General features: G+C 39.3%; 1 non-coding gene across 1 annotated transcript; it reads left to right on the top strand.

Moving 5' to 3' along the window:
- Positions 1-4246: 4246 nt before the first annotated feature.
- LOC141698937 (small nucleolar RNA R71) lies at positions 4247-4353 on the top strand. The gene has a single exon (XR_012565433.1). It is a non-coding gene; the product is annotated as a small nucleolar RNA R71 (small nucleolar RNA).
- The last annotated feature ends 17552 nt before the right edge of the window (positions 4354-21905 follow it).

The following is a 21905-nucleotide window of genomic DNA, read 5'->3' as shown; positions in this document are numbered from 1 at the left end:
GCTCCATGTGGAAACACAATTTTGACAATAAAAGGTCTAGACCACCTTGATTTCAACTTCCCAGGAAAAAGTCGGAGACGAGAGTTGAATAAGAGAACTTGTTGCCCCGGCACGAATAATTTAGGATGTAGCTTCCTATCGTGCCACCTTTTCACCTTTTCCTTGTACATTTTGTTTTTCTCGTACGCTTGGAGTCGAAATTCATCAAGTTCATTAAGCTGAAGCATTCGCTTCTTTCCAGCTGCATCTAGATCCAGGTTCAACTTTTTCAACGCCCAATAGGCCTTGTGCTCAAGCTCCGCAGGTAAATGACATCCCTTACCATACACCAGTTGAAACGGGGACATACCAAGTGGAGTTTTGTATGATGTTCTGTAAGCCCAAACAGCTTCATCGAGCTTTAAAGACCAATCCTTCCTTGACGGATAAACAACCTTCTCTAGAATGCGCTTGATCTCTCTGTTAGATACTTCCGCTTAACCATTTGTTTGCGGATGATAGGCAGTAGCAACTCGATGATTCACGTTATAATGTTGCATCATAGAAGTGAACTTACGGTTGCAGAAATGTGACCCTTCATCACTTATGATTACTCGAGGCGTTCCAAACCTTGTGAAAATCTGCTTATGAAGAAAATTCAACACTGCCTTTGCATCATTTGTCGGTAGAGCTTTGACTTCTACCCATTTTGAGACATAATCGACTGCCAGCAAGATGTACTGATTATTGTAGGACGAGACAAAAGGTCCCATGAAATCGATTCCCCAAATATCAAAGACCTCGACTTCAAGCATCACATTTAACGGCATCTCATCCTTTCTCGTCAAATTTCCCAATCTTTGGCAACAATCACACCTTAAAACAAATTGATGAGCATCCTTAAACAAGGTAGGCCAGAAAAAACCTGCTTGCAGAATACAAGCTGTTGTCTTCTCACAACCATAGTGTCCTCCATAAACTGTGGAGTGGAAGTCTCGTAATATTCCCTCCGTCTCACAGAATGAGATACATCTCCTGATGATCTGGTCAACTCCCTGTCTAAACAAATACGGTTCATCCCACATATACCACTTCACCTCATGCAGAAACTTCTTCTTTTGAGTTGTGGTCAAATTAGGAGGCATTATATTGCTGACAAGATAATTCACAATATCTGCAAACCATGGCTCTTCCTCCCGAACTGCGAACAACTGCTCATCCGGAAAAGATTCGTTGATCAATATCTTATCATGTGAAGTAGATTCGGGATTCTCCAATCTAGAGAGATGGTTAGCTACTTGATTCTCAGTACCTTTTCGATCCTTGATCTCTAACTCAAATTTCTGTAGTAAGAGCACCCAACGAATGAGTCTCGGCTTCGAATCTTTCTTGGAAACCAAATAGCGAATGGCCGCATGATCAGTGAATACTGTCACTTTTGTCCCAAGCAGATAAGATCGAAATTTTTCGAAACCAAAGACTATAGCCAAGAGCTCCTTCTCAGTAGTGGTGTAGTTCATTTGGGCCCCATTTAAGGTCTTTCTAGCATAGTAGACCACATGAAAGAGATTATTCTTGCGCTGCCCAAGAACTGCGCCTATCGCATAATCAATGACTCCAACCTTGGCTTTGTCCACCTCAAGACCCTTGCTAGAGACCTTATGCCCAAGAATAATGCCTTCACGAACCATAAAATGACATTTTTCCCAATTGAGCACCAAATTAGTTTCCACACACCTTTTGAGCACGGCAGGAAGATTATTCAAACATTCATCATACGAATGTCCAAAGACGGAGAAGTCGTCCATGAACACCTCGACATTATTGCCAATCATGTCAGAGAATATAGCCATCATACATCTCTAAAAAGTGGTCGGTGCGCCACATAACCCAAACGAAACTCTGCGAAAAGCAAACGTGTCAAATGGACAAGTGAAGGTAGTCTTTTCTTGATCCTCTAGTGCAATACAAATCTGATTATACCCCGAGTAGCCATCCAGAAGACAATAATACTCATGACCAGCCAACCTGTCAAGCATCTGATCAATAAACGGAAGAGGGAAGTGATCCTTCCTCGTGGCCTTGTTCTACTTTCGGTAGTCCATGCATACTCTCCATCCTGTGATTCCTGCATCCAGCCACTTCAGAATTTCTTTCTTCACCACCTCTTTCATGATAGGATTAAGTCTGCGCTGTTGCTCAACAGTTGGCTTACTACCCTCCTCCAGCAAAATCTTATGCATGCAATATGAAGGGCTGATCCTCTTGATGTCTGCTATGGTCCATCTAATAGCCGATTTGAATTCTCTCAAAATCCTTAAGAGTTTGTCCTCCTCACTACCTGAAAGGTCAGATGCAATAATAACAGGTAATGTAGATGCATCACCTAAAAAAGCATACCTCAAGTGTTCAGGCAATGGCTTAAGCTCCAAGGTGGGTGCTTCCTCAATTGATGATTTGAGCTTTCCTTCAGCATTTTTGAGGTCAAAAGTACCAAGAGATTCAAATGGCATGTCCAGCTTTCGCCTCTAGGGAGAAACATTAAGATATTGTAATTGCTCATTGTCATCCTCATCATCACTGTCAAAATCCCCCCACTAAGGCCTTTTCTAATGCATCAGACATTAGCATATGATCGAGTTCTGAAGTAACAGCAGAATCAATCAAATCCACATTTAAGCACTCCTCATCTTCTGTAGGGAATTTCATAGCTTTGAATACATTGAAGGTCACATCCTGATCCTGCACCCTCATTGTAAGTTCACCTTTCTGCACATCTATCAAGGTACATCCAGTAGCCAAGAAAGGTCTTCTCAAGATTATGGGAATCTTCTTATCTTCCTCGAAATCCAGAATAACAAAGTCTGCAGGAAAGAAGAGCTTATCCACCTTGACTAGCACATCCTCCACTATGCCTCTTGGGCAAGTAATAGAACGATCAGCCAATTGTAGAGATATGTAGGTGGGCTTTGGATCAGGCAAATCCAACTTTTTAAAGATCGACAACGGCATCAGATTGATGCTTGATCCCTAATCGCAAAGGCATTTGTCAAAAGACAACTTGCCAATGGTGCAAGGAATGGTGAAGCTACCTGGATCTTTAAGCTTTAAAGGTAAGTTTTGCTGCAACACAGCACTGCATTCTTCCGTTAGAGCAATGGTCTCAAGGTCATCCAGTTTCACCTTCCTTGAAAGAATACTCTTCATAAACTTCGCATAACTAGGCATTTGCTCCAGAGCCTCAACGAAAGGTATATTGATGTGAAGTTTCTTGAACACCTCCAGAAACTTACTGAACTGCTTATCCAGCTTTTGTTGTTGCAATCTCTTAGGGAAAGGTGGTGGAGGATAGAGCTGTTTCTCCCCTGTATTACCCTCAGACAGAGTGTGTTCAACAGTAGTCTTCCTTGGTTCCGCCGCTTTATCCTTTTGCTTTACTTCTTCATCTCCAACTTCAGCTTCTCCTTCTTTTTCCTTTATAGCATTAACAACTTTCCCAGACCTTAAGGTAATAGCCTTGACTTGCTCTTTAGCTTCCTTCCTGCCTGGCACTTCCGTGTCACTGGGAAGTGTGCCAGGTTGGCGATTGAGCACTACATTGGCTATTTGACCGATTTGATTTTCCAAGGTCTTGATCGACACCACATGACTCTTGCATAACAGCTTAAATTCCTCAAAATCAGCACTAGTGGGTGTAGCTGCACCTCCCTGTTGAGGATATGATTGCCTTTGAGCATACTGCTGTGGTTGCTGGAATCCAGGTGGATTAAAATATTTACTCACACCTTGCTGATATGGTAGCTGAATAGCATTCTGATTATTACCCCAGCTGAAATTTGGATGATTTCTGTTGTTAGGATGATAAGTAGCTGGCACAGGCTGCTGTTGTCGCTGATAATTGTTCACATACGGAACAAATTCATTAACAAGAGAACACTGATCCATAGCATGAGAACCTGCACAAAGCTCACAGACCATAGCTATTTGATTGACTCCATAGGTAACTAGAGAATCGACCTTCATAGACAACGCTTGGAGCTGCGCTGCAATAGCGGTGGCTGCATTGACTTCCAGAATACCTGCTACCTTCCCAGGCATCATCCTTTGAGTTAGGTTTTGATGTTCATTTGCAGCCATAGTCTCAATAAGATTGTAATCCTCAGTATAGCTTTTGGCCCACAAGGCGCCTCCAGCTGCTGCTTCGAGCATGGGCCGAGATTGGGCCCCTAAACCATTATAGAAACCAGTGATCACCATCCAATCGGGCATTTCATGATGTGGACATTTTCTCAACATTTCCTTGTAGCGTTCCCAAGCTTCGGACATAGATTCTGTAGGTTGCTGCGCAAACTGAGTAAGAGCACTCCTCATAGCAGCAGTCTTGGCCATTGGATAAAACTTCACCAGAAACTTTTGCGCAAGATCTTGCCAAGTAGTGATGGACCCAGCTGGTTCAGAATGTAACCAGTCCTTAGCTTTATCCCTCAGTGAGAATGGGAAAAGCCTCAGCTTGATAGCCTCATCAGTTACACCATTATATTTGAAAGTACTGCAGATCTCGACAAAATTCCTTATATGCATGTTGGGGTCTTCAGTCGCAGCTCCTCCGAAAGAAACAGAGTTCTGCACCATCTGAATAGTGCCCGACTTGATTTCAAAGGTGTTAGCTTGGATAGCCGGATGAAGAATGCTTGACTGAATGTCATCAATTTTAGGCCGAGAAAAGTCCATAAGAGCTGGATCTGCCGAAACAATACGATCACCCATGATTACTGGCTCTTTCTGCTCACTTCCGGAATCCGAATCTTCAAAGTCCATCTTCTCCGGAATATCAAGAACTTCGTCTGTCTCCTTAGCTGTATCTAAAGTCCTCTTCCGAGTACGAGAACGAGTTTGCATAAATGCTCGCTAAAGTACCTGAAACACAATTGGAAACAATAACACGTCTTAATCACTAAGTCCTAACGACCAATGATGGTAAGTACATAAACTAAACATAAATACGCCGAGTCCCCGGCAGCGGCGCCAAAAACTTGTTAGGGCGGAAACACGCGCTAATATTCACCCAAGTATACGCGTTCGCAAGTAATATATAATACTTTCTAGTTCGTTCCCAAAGAGACTCAGACTAATTATGTTCAATTAAACTCACTCACCAATGTATGATTACTTCTCAATGTTAAGACAATAACACTTAGATTTGATTAACTAATTATAAACTATAATTAACTACTAGAATTAAACACTTAATTAACACTTAGAATTAACAATATTAAAACACTCATGAGATCACAACTTCATTACTACTTCCTTCAGTAGTCATTGTTATTACCTTTAGCATGCAACAGAGATGATATTAATCGAATAACACGTAACCGATAAAAGCCAACTTTCATTGTACTAATACCATTCTACCAAACATCCACAATTAAGATAGAAGTTGAATAGGCATCAATTATGTTGAGTCCCTATATATCTACAGAAATTGACAACATAATGATTTAAGAACAAGTTATTCCTTTTGATTACACAGGGTGAATAAAACGTTTAGAGTTACCCACTAATCATGCAGACTCGTACATGAACCTATACTAGCATGGCAAGTTCTAAATCTCGAGATCCACCGTCGCTTCACAAGAGATTAACACCCTATCTTATATGTTCGTGACGCACATAAGACGAATATGCACAACCAATACTAGATATCATACAATCATCACACAGTAAGGTATTAAACAACTAACTAAAGAAGTACATAGTAAATCCGTTACGACCCCATGATCACGATTAGCCCATGTTAGCACTCATCGTCATCATGGGTTCATATGAAAACATGATACATAAACACAAAAGAATAATAACTAAACTAATTATATTAAACCAGAGTACGTCACAAGAGTAAATAGGTTCAAAGTAAAGAAAACTAGCATCCAACGTTATAATGAAATAAAGAATCACAAGAAAATATGCTTCCTCTTCGTTACGATGTGCTAAAACGGTCTTCTTCCTTATCTCCTTCGCTCCTTGATTAATACAATGATCCAACCCGCGTGAAACGTCTCTAAAATCTACTTATATAGGAGTCCCATAAAACCAAGATTACTCAGAAGTTGGAAGCCAAACAGAATTAGAAGTCTAAAATATTAAATCTGAAATTACGACCCTGCGCGGCCGCTCAGCATAGCAGAGCGGGCGCTCAGCTTCCTGCGCGGCCGCTCAGCATAGCAGAGCGGGCGCTCAGACCCCTTCTGGAAAAATGGTCTGTTTGCTCCGTTTCTTCACTGTAATCTGCTCATCTCTTCCCACTTGCAATGCTAGACACATGCCAAGGCCTATTATTGATGAATTCTCCCCCGAAATGCAACTAATACCCTGAAATGCACAAACACTAGAAAAACGCATCAAATACACAAAATACTTGATTTCAAGATACCAATTTAAGCTATTATAAGACGTTCTAAGTGGTATAAAATGCCACTTATCATAGATCGATAAGGAGTGGGTTTTCCAAAGTGAAGTACTCACATCTATCATGGGAGATGTGTTGAAGTATGTGGATACTTTTTGACTATTGGGTTTAACTTAACTAAGTTACCATAATAGTATTGTAAACTTAGAGGCATAGACTTTGGCGAGATTTATTAGATAATTATGAACAAATATTGTTCCACCAAGCTATACAAGAGTTATATAGTTGATATAATTGACAAATGTTGCTTACCTAAATAATCATGTTTTAGGAGAAAAGCCAAAGCTGAAATATGGATATTGACTCACTAAAAAAGATATAGAAGATATTCTTTCCGAATTAATAGTTAGGGCTATTGATTTGATAAAAATAGTGGGAGGTATATATTGTGAATATATATGAATAATCACTTGAACATGATTTAATGATCATCTGTAGACTAATTCATTTTATGCATTTTAATATTGTAGATATCAAATGACAAATAACACAAATAACTTATCTATGTAATAGTCCTTGAGAAGGACAAGCTGACATGAAATAATTTCCTTGAATAACATGGGAACTTGAGGATTGTCCTCAGGTTCAAAGATATCACTCGAACCCCTCCCTTATTTCTTCAAGCTGAGAATGTAACATGTGATGAACAAAATGCTTACCTGAAGCAAACTGATTATGCAACCGATGTTTCACGTCTCATGCTTGTAATTATGAGTGTCGAGCTTTAGAAGAAAAAAGAGCATAATGATGCTTATGATATGATTGAGCACCTTCAAAGGATGTTCGAAGGATAGGCTCGTCAGAAAGATTTGACAATAATAAGACTATATTTTTGCATTAATGGGAGAATGATATCCGATAGGACCACATGTTCTAAAGATGATAGGTATACGTACCTTGTTATTTTGGGTTTCAAGATTGCGCTAAAGACTCAATTTAATTTGATCAAGCAATCTTTGAACAACCTCTATTCTCAGTTTGTTGTGAACAAAATGAATGAGATAGATAAAATACCCACCGAGTTGTTAGGCATGTTTAGAACTGCTGAAAACAACATGGTAAAAGCATGAACTATGTCCATATTGATGGTGTACACATGGAATACAAATGGGAGAGGATAAAGGACAGGCAAGGTGAAGATTTGATCTTATTCGGTGTCAAACCAAAGTCCAATCCCAAAGCGCTTTTGAAGCCTGATTGTGGTATTTCTAAAAGTGATGATTGTCATTTCTGTGGAAATAACTGGATGATTGGAATTTAAATTTTCGAGCTTGTTTGGAAGATCTGAAAAAGAAGACCATTAATGGTCAAGCTTCAGTTATCAGGTTAGAATTAGAGCAAAAGTTATTGCTCTAGTTGAAGGAACTCGGTAACTAATTTTTCCCATAAGGTGAAGTTGATAACTTGGTAAATTGTTAATATGTGCCTGCATTTAGCGGAGACATTATATCAATTTCTTTTCCGGACAATAAAGGATTTTCATTTTAATTAAATAAACAACAGTTGTTTATTCTATTTCAATGATAAGGCTTATAATGTTGCACAATTAGTTAACAATTTTTTTGTTGTAAGATTGCTTAAATCAAACATTACCTCTAGCATTATCGTTTAAGACATATTAATGAGAAACATATTTTTGAGTTTCATATTGTTATGGATAAAAACTTAGAGTGTATCTAATGCTAGGTTTCGTGAGCTTCGAGGCTCGATTTGACTGCTCTTGTGTTTCGTGACTCAATCTGCCTGTAGTTCTGAGGGGAGGGGTGAGACCTCTTATATAGATGTTGGGGGTCCTTTAATTGGACTGAGGTTATGAGACATGGGGGACAAGTCTCAGAATTTGGATAGACTTTGGAGTCCTATAATAAGGGAATCAGACTCCTTGTTGGTTTAGGTGCCCTTTAGGCTATCTACCATAGAGTTATATTACTGATTAGACTTATTTAATGAGCTGTTAATCCTCCCTATTTATTAATTATGAAATTAATAAATACTTAGGAATATTGGGCCTTCTTTGTTCCATCAGGCCTGATCAATGTATTAACCTTCTTGTGCGTGATCAATGTGTTAACCTACTTGGGCCTGATCAATGTGTTAACCTTCTTAGTCTGAATGTCATACACATGGCCTTCTTTAATGGGACTTGTAGTCCTAGATGTAATTAATGCAACCTTAATTATGTATTAAGGTTTATTTTATCCCCTATCATTTGCCCTCCAACTTCTGGGAAATCATAAAAGATTTCGTAGAAGTTAAGTTCATTTGTTCCCTTACAAGGTATCGTACTCTGCGCAAAGTGTGGAGCGACCTATATATTTATAACGATTTGCCTTGTACACGGCTTCAAGGTATTTTTTAAAACTCCCTTATCACTTTCCTTATCATATACTTACTTTGTAGGATTTTTCTGGTGCTTTCCTTATTTTCAGGAATTTTTCCTTATTTTTCTGGAATTTTTCCTTATTTTCTGGAATTCTCCTTTATTTTTCTGGAATTTTTCCTTATTTTCTGGAATTTTCCTTTATTTTCTTAGTATTTTTCGACCACAAATCTAATTAAATCGACCATGATTTCTAATCAAAATAGACCAGGACTCTGGTCGAACTATCCTCAAATCTGTCATCATAGTCGACTGTAAAACCGACCTGGATTCTTGATCAAAATCGACCAGGATCCTGGTCGACTTACCTTCACTTTTGGCATTGTCGTCTAAAATAAAATCGATCAGGATTCCTAATCGATTCAACCAGGATTTTGATCGACTTATACTCATTTTTGACACTGAGGTCGAACTAAGTTTCGATCAGCATTTTTGACCGATTCGATTAGGATTCTGATCGACTTATACTCATTTTTGACACTGAGGTCTCACTGTATTTCGATTATGATTCCTGATCGATTCGATCAGGATTCTGGTCGACTTATTTTATTTTTTATCACTCTAGTCAAGTGAATATTCGATCAAAGTTAATTTCTCCATCGATCAGGACTCTGGTCGAACTAAGTGATTTTCTACCATTATAGTCGAACAATTATTCGATCAAAGTCACTTTTTCCATCGACTAGGACTCTGATCGAACTAAGTGATTTTTTACCACTCTTGTCGAATAAACTTTCGATCAAAGTCATTTTTCCCATCGATCAGGGTTCTGGTAAATTTTAGACCTTTCAAATTCATTTCAACAATCTAGATTGTCCTAGAAACATCTTTTTTAGTGGGCTTCCCTTATTGGGCCATATTTCAATGGGTTTCTATCGATTTTCTTCCCTTTACTCTACTATATAAGTGTGGTGAGGGGTAGAGCTCCTCATTTCATTTCTCACTCATAAATTTTTCTCAAGTTTCTCTCAAGTTCCTCTCTAAAGAATGCAATTTCCGGCGTTATCTTCCACCGTAGCTCCACCACCTTCAACCACATTCTGGGTTTCTAGTCTCCTTCCCAAGAACATTAATGGCGGATCGTGACCTTGCTAGGCTGGCCAAGATGAACACTTCCAAAAGAGGTACCGCCATTCAAATACGCTCTCCTTATACTTCTCTTATAGACATGATTAACACCAGAGGGGATGAATATCCATCTCTGTCTGATTTAGATTCTTACAATCATGGTAATACTTTCCATGAGTTAGATGGTAGGATAGAGGTTTTTAACACCATGTACAAACTCCCTCCTCACCTTAGAATTATTCCGGCCGCCCATGAGGATAGGACTTGTAACTGAGAGGGGGATACAATCTTTATTTATCGAGGAGCCCTAACCGCAGGTCTTAGGTTCCCCTTTCACGAATTCATTCCATGTTTTCTTGAAGATTTACAATTAATCCATGTCAGCTCCCTCCTAATGCATGAAGAAATATTATTTGTTTTATTGTCTTATGTATTAGGAATGAATTTCCTCTTTCAATCGCTATTTTTAGAAAGATTTTCCAGTTTTATAACAGTGCTTTAACTCAACCGGGCTGGGTTTTAATATGTCAAAGGCCTAAAATTCCCCATATTTTTTATGGTAACTCCAATGTCGAAAATAGCCCAAAATGGAGAGATGAATTTGTTATGCTAACTTGGGCCGGAGGCGATTGGGCCACTATTTTTCGTAGGCCCTTTTGAAAAGTAGTCGATGGTAGCCCTTCTAGAATTAGGTTAACTGATGAGGAGGAGGTCGCTTATCAAGCCCTCATCGCGGATAACGGCCAAACAGACTCCAGGACCCTTTTAGAAGAGTTCTCTTTGAAGAAAGTCGGTCTCTCTCAGGCCATTGATAAGGGTAACTTCATCTATTTTTTATTTCTCTTTCTTTGTCGAAACTTAATTACTTCCAGAATTTAATTTTTTTATCCCTCTTTTTTTTTATTTTAGTTTGCGAGGCCATTAACAATATTAACAGGCATAAGGAAGGAGAATCGGGACCCCAGAAAAGGGCTAACTTGAATAGGGACCAAAGGAGTAAGCCCGATGCCCCTATCTTCTTGAGGCCTCATGTCCCCGAGGTCGCGCTGGGGGATGATGTGGATCCTCCACTCTAGGCGCACTCTTTTAGGCCCAACTGGAGCTTTAGAATAAGTGACACGGTGGTAGGGTCTACCAAACATGCTAAGGATTGGTTCTACCACTCCATCACTCCCACGACTTCACTAACATTGTCACGGGGAGAGACATTGAGACTATTGAGCTTCTAGGTTCTCAAGCTCAAGCTTCGGAAATGTTTCTCCCTTTTCCTTTAATTGTTATCACCTTTTCACTTTAAACCTGTGTTGAATCATGCTTCCCTTGTGCAGAGTAATACCTACTTCCAGGCGGAGCTTCACCAAGCTAGGTCTTGGAAGGGGAACTCGGATGAGTTTGAAAGGGAGATGAAGAAATGGAAAGTGAGGGCTGGGTTCCTTGAGAAGAAGCTGAAGAACAAGGATGAAGAGTTGTCTAAGGCCCATGCAGACCTGGTCAAACTCCGGAGTGATAAGGAGACACTCATTGATGATTACATGGATTCCCAGAAATTCAGGTATCTGATGAATATTCATGATGAGGGTCTCTTTCCCATCCAGTTTACACAAGGTTGGGATGCTGCAGTGAAGGCCATGGCGAAGAAGCACCCTGTCTTGATAGAGGTCCAGGACTTTATTAGTCCTAAGCAGGCGGAGACTGAAGATAGCTTAGACGCTCTTTTCAACTCCCCTATGCAAGAAGATCGCATCCTTGGTCCTAGCACTACTTCTCTTCCTTCCTCCCGGGCAAAGGATACAGAGACTTCTACTAATCCGGATGAGGGGCACACTGAAGCTGAGAAGGATCAGGATGATCCTGCTAGGGATGAGTAGATTTTATGTATTTCTAGACTTATGTTTTATCTTTGTAACTTTTGAACTCATTACCCTTCGGGGTTTATTTATGTCATTTACCTTGTCTTATCTAGCCGCTTTTTAATTTTCCAAGTGCTTTTGAAGTTTTTTTATTATTTTTTTATTTTTTAAAGAAATAGATTATCAACCCGAACTACGCAGTTCTAAGGGTCATGCACTAAATAATGGAAAAAAGACTGAAAATCAGATGTATATGATAGACTTGAAAATGTTACTCATGACATTTTATTTATCAAGGCATAAATATTACTAGATAAACAGAGCCTTATCCTAACTTGTCTCCCCAAAGTTTGAAATAACTTCAACTTATATAATCTGGTTTTCAAAACTTATACAAAATGGGTTCAACCCTTAATAGTCAAAAACTAGAATGTGAATCCTACTAAAACTGAGATATAAAATCCTAGAAAAATAAAGCTTCAAGGTGCTTTTGAATCTTGTTACCACTATAGTAAGTACGAGCTATAGGTAGTAAACTTTCAGGTTTTGAGCATGCCAAGTCTGAGGTACTTCTTCTCCATCCAGGGTCTCCAATTTGTAAGATCCTCTTCCTTGAATGCTCTTAACCTTGTACGGCCCTTCCGAATTCGGGGTGAGCTTTCCTTTCTGCCCTACTCCAAAATCTTCGACCTTTCTTAGGACCAAATCTCCTTACTTGAAGAATCTATCTTTCACCCTTAGGTTGTAATACAAAGAGGCTTTTTTCTGACATTCCACGATCTTTGTGTGCGCCGCATCTCGTACTTCATCTATTAAATTCAGGGCTAATCTTTGCCCCTCCTCTTTTCCTCAGCATTGAAAGATTGGATTCTAGGATATGAGTGCAATATTTCTACAGGAACAACTACTTATGCCCCATATACTAACATGAAGGGAGTTGCTCCGGTAGTGACTCTACAAGTAGTCATGTAAGCCCAAAGTATTGGGAGTATTTCATCCACCCAATTATTCCTGGTTTTTTCAATCCTTTTCTTTAACCCATCTAAAACTATACGATTTGCCACTTCCGCTTGCCCATTGGCTTGTGGGATGAGCTACGGAGGTAAACCGTAACTCGATCTCATTCTCCTCGCAATACTTCTTGAACTCTTCATTGTTAAACCGTGTTCCATTATTGATGACCAGGATGCGAGGGATTCCATATCGGCACATGATGTTTTTCCACAGGAATTGTGCAACCTGCTTGGTTGTGATCTTGGCTAAAGGTTTAGCTTCAATCCACTTAGTAAAATAATCTATAGCTACAATCAGGAACTTCCTTTATGCAGTGGCCATGGGGAAAGGTCCAAGTATATCCATTCCCCATATGGAAAAGGGAATGGGTGAATTGATGGAAGTCAGCATCTCTGGGGGTTGTCAAACAACCGGTGCATGTTTCTGACAACAATCACACTTCTTCACATATTCTTTGGCATCGGCCATCATCTCCGGTCAATGAAAGCCTAAATGGGTTATCTTATATGCCAGTGCTCTGCCCCCCAAGTGTTTCCCATAAATACCTTCATGTACTTCTTCTAGAGCCAAATGTGCCTCATCAGGTCTAAGACATCTTAAGTAAGGAACCACATAAGATCTTTTGTACAGAATCCCATCGATCAAGGAATATATCAGTGCTCGAACAACCAATTTTCATGCTTCAGTCACATCGTTTGGCAGCCAACCGGTTTGAATATAGGCCTTAATGGGATCTGTCCATGATGTCCCCAGCCCTATAGGGGCTACAAGCTTAACATCAATGCTTCATGTTTTCAAAACGCGGAAGTATACACTTCCTGAACTTTTCTCTATCTCTGATGAAGCGAACTTAGATAATGCATCTGCTTTAGCATTTTCCTCTCTTGGAATGTGCTCAACATGTCATTCATCGAATTGAGTCATCACATCCCTTACTAGGAGGACATACTTAGCCATTGTTTCATCTCTTGCCTCGAACTCTCCCTTGATATGGGATATGACAAGCTTGAATCCCCACAAACTTTCAAGTTCTTGACCCTCAATATTCCTGCTAAGCCAAGGACAGCTATCAGATCTTCATACTCAGCTTCATTATTTGTGGTTGGGAAGTCTAACTTCATGGCATATTCAATCAAGAACCCATCTGGACTATGTAAAACAAGCCCTGCTCCACTCGAATTTGTTTTTGATGCTCCATGAAAATAGAGAACCCAGTATTCCTAATCTTTAACACCTTCTTCTTTGTCTCCTTTGTTACCTTCCGTGTCTTGAGGTATAGTATCTTCTTGGCCCCTGACTTCTTGGTTGGGTATGGTAAACTCCACCACAAAGTCAGCCAATGCCTAGGCTTTTATTGCTGTTCGCGGCTTGTAGTTGATGTCGAATTTTCCCAGTTCTATTGCCCATTTAATCAGTCTCCCACTAGCTTTAGGACCGCGAATGATGTTTCTCAAGGGCTGATTTGTTAGCACGTCAATTTTATGAGCTTGGAAGTAGGGACGCAACTTCCTTGAAGCCATCACGAGGGCTAAAGCAAACGTTTCAATAGTCAAATAATTCAACACAACTCCGTGCAGAATCTTACTAACATAATATATGGGTTTCTGGACTTTAAGTTCCTCTTTAACCAATACAGCGCTCAAGGCATTTTCTGAAATGGCCAAATATAAGTACAAAGTTTCATCCAGAGCTGGTTTAGCCAACAACGGGACTTGAACCATATATTTATTCAATCCTTCAAATGCCTCCTGACTTTCCTCAGTCCATATGAAATCTTTTACTTTTTTCAAGGATTTGAAGAATGGCAAACACTTGTCTCCGGATTTAGAGATGAATCGTCCTAGAGCCGCAACTCTTCCAGTGAGTTTCTGAACGTCCTTTATGGAACGTGGTGGTTCCATATCCATGATAGCATTTATTTTATTGAGATTGGCCTCGATTCCTCTTTTAAATAACATCAATCCCAATAACTTTCCAGATCCCACTCCGAATGCACACTTTGCAGGCTTTAGCATCATTTTGTGATATCTCAGCACCTCAAAAACTTCCCTCAAATGGGTTATATGATTATTCTTCACCAGACTTTTGATTCACATGTCATCGACATAAACTTCCATTGTTTTTCCTATAAGATCCTTGAAGATCTTATTTACCAACCTTTTATAAGTAGCTTCTGCATCTTTAAGGCCAAACGCCATAACAAGATAACAGAAAACACCAAAGTCAGTGATGAATGATACCTTTGGGATGTCACCCTTATGCATCTTAATCTGGTTGTATCCACTGAATCCATCTATAAAACTCAGCATCTCGTGACCAGCGGTTGCATCTATCAATGTATCTATTCTTGGCAGCGGGAAACAATCCTTCGGGCATGCATCATTCAAATTAGTGAAATCCACACACATTCTCCATTTTCCATTAGCCTTCTTTACCATTATAGAGTTTGCTAACCATTCTGGAAATTGTATCTCTTCAATGAAACCAGCCTCCAAGAGCTTTTCTACTTCTTGCTTGATTGTCTCATGCCTCTCAGGAGCAAAACTCCCTTTCTTTTTCTTCATAGTCTTTCGATTCGGGTCTATGTTTAATTTGTGAGTGATCAGTTCTGAGTCTATGCCAGGCATATCTGCTGCTGACCATGCAAATACATCACTATTCTCTTGTAAAAACCTCACCAACTTCCCTCTAAGGGGCTCCTCTAATGATGCTCTAATGAAAGTCTTCTGCTGGCTTCCCTCTTTTCTCATCATTCTCACGGATCTCCAGGTCTTTAATATGCAACACCTGCCCTCCAACACCATCAGCCCCAAGAGAGGCTACATAACAACTCTTTGCCATATTTTGATCTCCAATCCCGTTCCGGGTGGGAAACTTTATCACCGAATGGTAAGAAGAGGGGACTGCCTTGAAAGCATGTATTCCCGTTCTTCCCATGATTTTATTGTAAGTTGATCCAGACTTTACCACTACAAAGTCCAACATCTGTGTTGTTTGTCTTGTATCCTGACCTATAGTCAGGGGGGAACTTAATTATTCCCTCCACGGGGCACTTGACTCCAGCAAAATCGTATGTCGACATATCAGTTGGGGTTAATTGAGAATCATTGTAACCCATCCTTTTAAAATTATCATGGACTAAGATGTCTACTGAAGCTCCATTATCTACGAGGACTCTCTTCACCGGGCTGTTCCCTATTATTGGTGTTATGACCAGAGGATCGTCATGAGGAAATTTGACACCCTCTAAATCAGAATCATAGAACGTCATTATTACTCCTATCCTAGCCCTCTTCGGGGCTTCTCCGACAATATGAATAACTTCTCTATTATATGCTTACCTTGAATTCTTAGATAAATAAGTAGTAGTTGGTCCTCCGAAGATTGTATTTATCACTAGCCCTCGGGGTCGTGGTCCTCCAAAGATTACGTTTATCACCGGTCCCCTGGGTTGGGGATTTCGCCCCTGATCATCATGATCCCTTTTGCGATCATTAAAGTTCTTTCTCCCATTATTATTCCTATCTCCTCCATCTCCAGTATACTTGCTCAGCCTTCCTTTTCGAATAAGGAATTCTATTTCATCTTTCAGTTGCCTACGCTCATCGGTATCATGTCCTGCATCCTTGTGAAATCTACAATATTTGCTCTTATCTAGCTTAGTAGGATCAGCCTTCAGGGGTTTAGGCCAACGAACTTCCCTATCTCTTTCGATTTTTATTAAGATCTGACTTCTAGGAGCGTTCAGTTTAGCATATTCGGTGAACTTTTATCCATGTCCTCCCTTCTTCGAGGTTGAATAAGTGTTTTGCTCAGTTCTAGGACACTTGTCCTTAGCATTGTATTCTAATCAGTCTTTCGCTTCTTGCCACCAGCGGGCTCGTTATTCACTACCGTCTTCCTCATGCTTTCTTCCACTTTGATATACTTCCAGGCCCTATCTTAGAGCTGCAACATGCTTTCAGGAGGGCGCTTGGCTAATGACATCTTGAATAACTCATCCCTAGTTCCTTGCTGTAATGCTATCATATCTACCTTGTCATCAAGGTCTGGGACCTCCAAAGCTTCTTTGGTGAAACGGTTCAGATAGTCTCTCAAGGACTCCTTTGCTCCCTGTACAATACTCATGAGGGATGCTGAACTCTTCTCATGCACCATCTCACTGATGAACTGCTTAATGAAAGCTCGATTCAAGTCTCTAAAGGACCCAATTGAATTTGGTGATAAACGGCTGTACCACCTTTCAGCCATCCCCGACAGGGTTTGAGGAAAGGCCTGACATTTAATAACATCGTTTACGGGATGTAGCAATAATGCATTAGAGAATGTTCCGACATGATTATCGGGATCTCCAGTACCATCATAAGCTTTGATGATGGGCATCTTAAACTTTCTTGAGATATGGGCATTCATTATCTCTTCACTGAATGGTGGAGTTGGATCATCCGTATCTCCTAGGGGCAGAAGATCACTTGGATCTGCCCTTGGGACAACAACCCTTCTTCGTATTGGACCATCCAGGTCTATGACCGGAGGATGATCTCTCATCCTCGAAGGTAACGGAGGTCTTTGGGTTAGGTGCGCCTCCAGGTCGGGCTTCAGCCTTTGGATCTCAGCCTCATAAGCCCTGATTCTCTCTTGTACTTCTTGGGTATTCGTCCCTCGTATGCTTCTGGGGCGTTGGTTAGCATCAGGCATTGGTTCTTTACCAACACGCCTCCTTCTTGGAACCGCATCGTCATCTGAAGATTCGGAGTCTCTTTCGGTGTAAGGTCCAGAAAATTCGTGGTCCTCCGGAATATGAGCCAAACCGCGTATGTAGGGAGGTGTCCATCCTTGTGCTTTACTACGATTAGCATGTCCACTTCCTTCAACATCGGGGTATAGGGGCATCTCGTAAGGGGGTTAGTGGTAGCAATAGTTGAATATTCATATCTAATATGTTGAGAGTTCACAGGTGCACGTACCTGCTAAAATTGGGAATTCGTCCCTTGAGGAGCCGGGGGATTCGTCCCTTGTGGAGACGGGGGATTCATCCCTTGTGGCTGAGGCTCAGTTGCCCCTATCGGAGTTCCTCCTTGGGTAGAGGCGTATGATGAGTGTGGGGGTATCTCCACCATCGACGAAATTGTTTGAGTTCTTCCAGCTGGTGTTCCTTCAGAGGCGTTGTTTCCACTCCGTGTTCTCGCCATGGTTGTCGTTAAGCTTTCCCACAGACGGCGCCAAATGTTATGGCTAAAAACTTAGGATGTATTTAATGCTAGGGTTCGTGAGCTTCGAGGCTAAATTTGACAGCTCTTGTGTTTTGTGACTCAATCTTCCTTAACAAGATGCCTATGTACCTTGCTGTATGCCAAGGATCAAGTCAGAAAACATAGTTCCGAGGGGAGGGGTGAGACCCCTTATATAGATGTTGGGGTCCTTGGATTGGACTGGGGTTATGAGACTTGGGGGACAAGCCTCAGAATTTGGATCGACTTTGGAGTCCTATAATAAGGGAATCAGACCCCTTGTTGGTCTAGGTGCCCTTTAGGCTATCTACCATAGAGTTATATTACTGATTGGACTTATTTAATGAGCTGTTAATCCTCCTTATTTATTAATTATGAAATTAATAAATATTCAGGGTTATTGGGCCTTTTTTGTTCCATCAGGCTTGATCAATGTGTTAATCTTTTTGGGCATGATCAATGTGTTAACCTTCTTGGGCCTGATCAATGTGTTAACCTTCTTGGGCCTGATCAATGTGTTAACCTTCTTGGTCTGAATGTCATACACATGGCCTTCTTTAATTGGCCTTGTAGTCCTAGATGTAATTAATGCAACTTTAATTACATAATTAAGGTTTATTTTATCCCCTATCACATATAGATGGGTACTTGGATAAGTTTGATTTTGAATCATACGGAAGATGCGAACTTTCTCTCATTGGCAAAATGACTAAAGCTTCTTTTACCTGATCAGGTGAAAGGGCCACCGAACGATTAGGACTTATACATAATGATGTATGTGGTCGAATGCGTATGATGGCAATGAGTGGCTTATATTACTTCATAAAATTTACTGATGATTTCAGTAGATATGGATATGTGGTTCTTATGAAGAACAAATCCGATTCTTTCAAAATTTTCAAAGAATATAAGGCCGAAGTAGAAAAGCAAACAGGGAAAAGTATAAAATTTTATGATCAGATCGTGGAGGAGAATACTTAAGCCTCAAATTTAAGAGTTTCTTGAAGGACTGTGATATTGTATCATAAGTTACTCTTTCTGGAACACCTCAATGGAGTATAGATTCTGAGAGGAGAAATCGTACCTTATTGGACATAGTGCAATCGATGATGAGTCAAGTGGATCTTTCAATCAGTTTCTGGGGTTATGCTCTAGAAACGGCTACACATACACTTAACCGAGTTCTGACAAAAGGGGTTCAAAAGACTTCATATGAGATATGGACTGAGAAACGTCATATCATGTCATTCATGAAAATTTGGGGACGTGAAGCTGTTAGGACGAAAACACTTGCTAATATTCACGCAAGTATAAGCGTTCGCAAGTAATATAGAATTCTTTCTAGTTCGTTCCCACAGAGACTCATTTGGTTAACTTAAGATTTTTGCACTTATGCAAAAATGATATGGCTATTGTTCAATGCTAAGACAGATAACAATTTGATTTGTTTTATAACTAAGAATTAAATAACATGCAATTAACTATGAGATTAAAGAGGTTGATTTATTATATGAGACAAACATGGGATTCTAACTTCATTAAATACTTCATTCCAAGTCATTGTTCTTAACCTTAGCATGCAATGGTGATGACAACTAATCAGATAACACGAAACTAGTAGACACCAACTTTCGTTGCATGAATACCATACTACCAGACATCCACAAAAGAAATAGAAGCTGAATAAACACTGTTAGGTCCCGAATTATCGTAGAAGGGGGGGTTTAATACGATAATCACTAAATTAAAAATTCTTTTGAATCTTTAGCGGATATAAGATTTAGTGCTCGATTAGTGGTTTCGTTTTCTTAAGAAGAATAGTGTTTGGAACAATAAAACGAGGAACACAAGATATTTGGGGATGTATATATTCATATATAAATCCTCGAGGGGTGTTGCTACACTCTGGTAAATAAATTAATCGGCTACAACCTAATAACAACAAAGTTCCTAGCTTCTACAAAGATCAACAAATTAAATCATATACAATGATCTATCTTTTGTTTGTCTAAGAATTTTAAATACCGGGTAACGATTATAATGCCCCTATGAATATACAAGAGTTAAATCGGGCATTATAACGTTACTCCGGTGAGAAGTTAAACAAATATTCAAGGTTCCGGAGCTTCTCTATAAATCTTTGCTTCTTGTTTTATCAGCTCTCTTTTTTTTGGAGAAGAAGATAAACAGAACTATATTTTTGATCTACTGCTTGTGTAGACTTATATCCTGAAATTGAACCACAAAAATAATTGATTGTACAATAAATTATGGCTGAAGATTCTGTGGCGACCAGGAGTACTTGTTCTGTGGCGACCAAGAGATATATGAGTAGTGTTGCTCTGTGGAGACCAGGGGAACTCATTTGCCTTTATTATTCACACATATGTGTGGCGACTCAGAAGGTACAGGGAGTAGTAATTGTTATGGCGACTTGGGTGTCTTTTCCTGTGTTGCCAACAGGCGACCACAAGGTTGCATGTTTTCTTTTATTTATTTCTTTTTTCTTTTTCCTTTTTCTTTCTTTTGTTTTTCTTTTTTGTTCTTTTTGTTTTTCCTTTTTTTATTTTCTTTTTCCTTTTTCTTTCTTTTCTTTTCTTTTGTTTTTTCTTTTTCTTTTTTTTTTCTTTTTAAGTTTAAATTGTAATTAATTAATTTATAAAATAAACTTAAATATAACTTATATAAATAAAATAATTTAAATTTATAAAAATAACTTATTTAAAGTTTATAAAATAAATCATTTTAAGTTTATTAAATAAATTATATTAAAAGTCATTAAATAAATTTATTTAATTTAACAATTAAACTTTGAGCTTCGCCAGTCCCCTGAGCTGTTTAGCTGTATAACCCGTGCACCTCTTCTCGTACTTTAACAGATAAACGTTCAATCCAAGTATGTTCCTCAAATTAACAATTCTTCTAAAAATAATACCCAGATTCCTTTCACGAGCTGTTGACGCCTAGTGCAACTCGTCTAGTTCACAGACGACTAACCCCGATTCAGGTCTTCGTATTATGGCCCTGATTACATTGTTAAGCTTGCAACAACTTTATCGCTTCGAACACTGACTGTTTAATAAAAAACTGTACCTTTACTGGAATCCTTTCTGGTAATATAGACAACGTCTTCATTGCTACTACAATCTTGAATACTTCATTCACTGTTCTTCACTAACGCTTGAACATATAAATGAACTCCTTTCAGTGAGTATAACTTCAAGACTGCAGATGTCTTCTTTAACCTTATACCCTGTCTTCAATTCTTCAGATTCCTATGCTTCAAACACTGTCTATCTTCAATCAATGCCAATACACTGAAATCTTCCGGTAGCACTTGTATACTGAATCTTCAACATTTTTGAAACCCTGAAAGTCTTTAAACATTATTCTTCACTGAGGCATGATCATATTAATGAACTTCTTTTAGTGACCTGTAGACAGACTTCAGGCCTTCTTCTAATCTTATGATTCTTTGTATTTTCCTTGTCTTCATTCTTCCTGATTTCTTGTGTAGACGTGGTATTATTAACCTGTCATATTCTAGTATTGTTATCATGTTGAGTTATCACGTAACTGTTTATACAGCTACGCAGCCTCACCAACAATCTCCCCCTATTTGATTGTTAAACCTAACAAACAAATTAAATAGAGAGGATAACTCAACTAACAACTATAAAAAGTGAATTACCAGGACTTGTAAATAATGCTACTGGTTTTCTAGATCAAATACTGCATTTCCAGATTTATTGAGTAACTAAAATGAAAGATTCTTGTTCCTCTAGCACTGAACTGATCTTCAAGTATTTTCATCTTCATTTCCTTGGTTCTTAAAATCTCTGCCAGATAACACTTCTCAGTCTTGAAGTAATCATCAGCATCTTCTTTTCTGCAACCACATTTCATGTTGAGAA

The sequence above is a fragment of the Apium graveolens genome, chromosome 11, assembly GCF_009905375.1.
Source record: "Apium graveolens cultivar Ventura chromosome 11, ASM990537v1, whole genome shotgun sequence".
Classification (NCBI taxonomy): domain Eukaryota; kingdom Viridiplantae; phylum Streptophyta; class Magnoliopsida; order Apiales; family Apiaceae; genus Apium; species Apium graveolens.
The sequence above is the reverse complement of the archived record's forward strand: the minus strand, read 5'-3'. Positions and strand labels throughout refer to the sequence as shown.